Raw genomic sequence first — 4,036 nt, forward strand, 5'->3', positions numbered from 1 at the left:
AAATAAAGAATCAATTGTCTAAACGATTGTAATCTTAGTGATTAGGTTATATAAAATCTAACCTTCAATATTGAAATATATTTGTTATCATCGTTATTTTAATATCTATTTTCTTGTCTAAACAAATTTGTATTTTTTTAGTTATTTATCCAAATGCTACAACTTTAAAATAAGTACTTCTATAACTAAAAATTCAAACACAAAATAACTTATTATAAGCTGCTATTAATAAAAGTCCTTATACTTTAAGCTATTTTTCCAAAAGAGCTTATTTAAGTTGTTTACCCAACTAGGCCTTAGTTGTTAATTATTAGAACTTTCTACATTCTAGATCCCAACCACGCACTTAATTAATTAAATTATGTAATCTTTGATCCATCAGATATGCTATAGTTTAATTAAGTTAGTTAAATCACCATTTAATAATTTGAAATGTTGATTTGTCAAAGATTGATCGTTTCTTTGTTGTAGGATTTTTGGCTCCTTAAGGATTAATTTGTTTGATGAGTACATCTAAAATGGGAAATCATTTATTAACAAACTATTTTTTTCTATTTAAAATATCGGTTTTAATTAAATTAAAACGAGGAAGCTCATTTCATGTGTGTCAGAATTGGAATGCCCAATTCGTGTGTGCCGCCATTAACATGCACATTTCGTGGATGTTATCTATGAAATGGCCCATTTCGCGTCTATTAAGGCTAGGTTGGTGGTCAACGCTTCCTCTGCCATGCATGCCACCATTTCGTGGGCGCCAGCGTTAAGATGGAGGCTATTTCCAATTCGTGGATGCTTCCCATAATTTGGTGCTACGCATTTTGAAAAAGTTTTCGATCCATGTGTATTTAGGGAAATAAAAATTTTTCTATATTTATTTCAATAAAAAGCCCTTGTTTATGTTAATCCTTTTGTCATCTCAATAGCTGATGTGAATAACACTTGCTGATGTGGGCTGTTAACAGTATGGTACACTTTCAATAGTACCCTGTTGTTGACAAAATAAGCATGTTAAAATGGCTTAAATCAGTCCCCCTTAGTTCAACAATCCTAACTTCAATCTCAACCATAAATAAGTAGTCTTACTCTCCAAAGATATGACATTATACTTGAGAAACAAAAAGGCTTCCGTGGATTTATGGAAAAACTAAAAAGTTTCCATACTATGATAGAGAAGCAGCTTAACTTCATTAGCAGTGAGAGAAAAAAATCAAAGAGTCACTTAGAAAACGGTGTGACTTGCCAATTTATTTAGCAGAACGGGAGGAAAACTTGAGCAGAGTGAAAGGCTTAGTTGAAAATTCTGCTAACTTTGATATGAAAGATTTTTTATCTAAGCAGAACTTGAGGGGAAGACCCCTCTTTATGTTGCCATAGAAAATGGACGTGCTTCTATTGTTAATGAGATACTTAAGGTCTTCGATCTACAAGCTGCTTCTATTGTCGCAAAAAATGACTATGACCCATTTCACGTTGCAGCAAAGTAGGGTCATCTTGATAAGATAGATACAACATGGCCTTATTTAAATGTATCAATATTTGATTTGTTTGGCCAAATGGGAAAAAAATAATGTTAGGAATGGTAGAAGGATGCTTTTGTTATTGTGGCATGTTATTAAATTGACATGTACCACTAATCTTAGAAGTGATAAATTTTCAGTAGAAAAATAAAAATACAGGTTCAGTGGTTTTAACTGCTTGGTATTGCCGTATTGGTATTTCGGATTGTTGTGTTGTTTCAGACTTATTACCATAGGTGAGAAGCCAATATAATTTACATTTTTAACAAATATAACATGTTTGTTTATATGCATTTCACCATAGCTCTGACTTAGAGTAGAAGAATATTGTAGAGGTGCTGAGAGAACTGCTGTATTTCTTTTTCAATTTGGCCATGACTATAGATTTATCTAATCAACTGCCTTACACATAGCTGCAGCTCAAGGTCATATTGATGTGGTTAATTTGCTCTTAGAGTCAGCTTCAAACCTTGTAAAAGATAGTAAAAAACAATGGGTAAGACTATCTTTTACTCATTTAAAAGTTGTGAAAGCCTTATTGAACAAGGATCCAAGCACTGGATTTAGGACTAATTTGAGAAGAGACTTATTTACGGTTGAGATTGGGGTTAGAATTCTTGAATTGGGGGATTTGAGTTATTTTAATGTACTTTTCTTGCCAGCAACATCAGGGTATTGTTGGGAGTGTGTCTCATTGTCAGCTAATGATCTACGTCAATGATAAAACCTATTTTATGATAAATTTTGGGTTGAAAAGAGTAAAATTTATCAACTTATCTTGTATTTATGCATTGAAAAATGCATAGTTTTGTGAACTTTTCTAATTGTGCTTAATTATGAAAACATACTTTTTATGCTTTAAAATTGTTAAATTTAATTCACTTTTATTCCATTCGATACCTTGATATATTTGTTTAAGTGATTTAAGGTTTAAAAGGCAAGAATGACATGAAGAAATGGAGAAAAAGCATGCAAAAGTGGAGGAATCATGAAGAAATAAAGTTTTGAAAATCTGCCCAGTTGTGTATACATATGGCAGATGTGTACGGATCACCTTGGATTTGTGCGTACGCAAGGCAGATGCATACATATGAGTAGCAGCACATGATTTAATTAGGTAAAGATGTGGATCGCGATTTTTGTCCCATTTTTGGCCAATCCAACTCATTTCTGATACATATGGAGGCAAGACTTGAGGGGGATCAACGTAGTAATTATAGTAGTAGTTTAGAACCATGTTTTAGGTAGAAATCCTAGAGAGAGAAGCTCTCTCTTCTCTCTAAGAATTTAGGATTTTTAAGTTAATTTTCTCTGTAGTTTAGGTTTTAATTTTTGTTTTAGTTTAATTTTCTTTACATTTTCTTGTTATATTGTCTTAATCCTTTTAGTTTTACTTGTCAGTTCCTTAATTTTGTCAATTTTGGGTTGTGAATACTTGTTGAATTCTTGTTTATTTTTAATAAAATTTAATCTTTTTTGTGTTTATTGTTGTTTAAATGAGTTGTTATTATTGTTTTCTTATTTTTGTAGTTATAGATTTTATCATTCTTGCAATTTACCATGTTTTCATTTTATGCATTCCAAGTGTTTGAAAAAATGTCTTTTCTAGTTTTAGAGTAGAATTTTGCATTCTTGGCTTGGAATTGAGAATTTAGGTGACCTTGAGTCATTGATGTCTAATATTGATTGGTGATTTAGGATTGTTAGTTGGCTTTATTTTTACTAACGCTAGTATTTCACTAAGTCTAATTAGTGAGTTAGCTAGAACCTGTGGATTAAGATCAATTAGGTCTGTTTGACTTCCTCACAATGTTAGGGGATGACAAAGTAGGATTAACTCTTCTTAATTGCCATGTTTGTGGTCAATAACTTGGATAGGAACCCTTAACTCTCAATTCTTGTTAAGATGCCTTTTTTGCACTTAGATTTTCTTGTTTGCTCTTTATTTTCTTGCAATTTCTTGTCTTTTGCATTCGACCCTTTTTTTCTCATAGCCAATGATACTCACACCTCACTGCGATTCCTTTGAGAGACAACTCGGGATTTAAAACTCTAGGTTTTTATTGAAATGAATTTGTGAAAATCTTCAAACACTCTGATACAGATCATTTGTTGGTTTGAAACTATACTTACGACGAAATTCTATTGAGAAATTCTAGACCGATGTTTGGCCCGCATTAAGTTTTTGGCGTCGTTGTCAAAAAATTGTAAATGCGTGTTATATTTTGGTTATTGTGAATATGTGCATACATGAATAGTTTGCTTTTTGTTTGTTTGCTTATTTTTTTTAGTAATTAGGAGTGTATTTTTCTTTGTTTCTTGATAGCTTTTACTTTTATTTTATCTTTTATCTATGAATTCTCATCCTTTTGGCTTTGAGTTTGATTGTAACTATGTTGTAGAAAATGTGAACTTCAATGATGGTTCGCATTATGGAACAGTAGATCAACCATGGGAGGAGCCTTATCTTTTTGGAGGACTTTCATGGAAACAACCCCATCTGCTCCACTATGAACACA

The 4,036-nt window shown here is 31.9% G+C and overlaps 1 pseudogene; it reads left to right on the forward strand.

Annotated features, from left to right (window-relative positions):
- The first annotated feature begins 676 nt into the window (after positions 1–676).
- On the forward strand, positions 677–2,238 carry LOC107610930 (uncharacterized; annotated as a pseudogene).
- Positions 2,239–4,036: the final 1,798 nt, after the last annotated feature.

Source organism: Arachis ipaensis, chromosome B8 (assembly GCF_059453495.1).
Source record: "Arachis ipaensis isolate K30076 ecotype BB chromosome B8, ASM5945349v1, whole genome shotgun sequence".
Classification (NCBI taxonomy): Eukaryota; Viridiplantae; Streptophyta; class Magnoliopsida; order Fabales; family Fabaceae; genus Arachis; species Arachis ipaensis.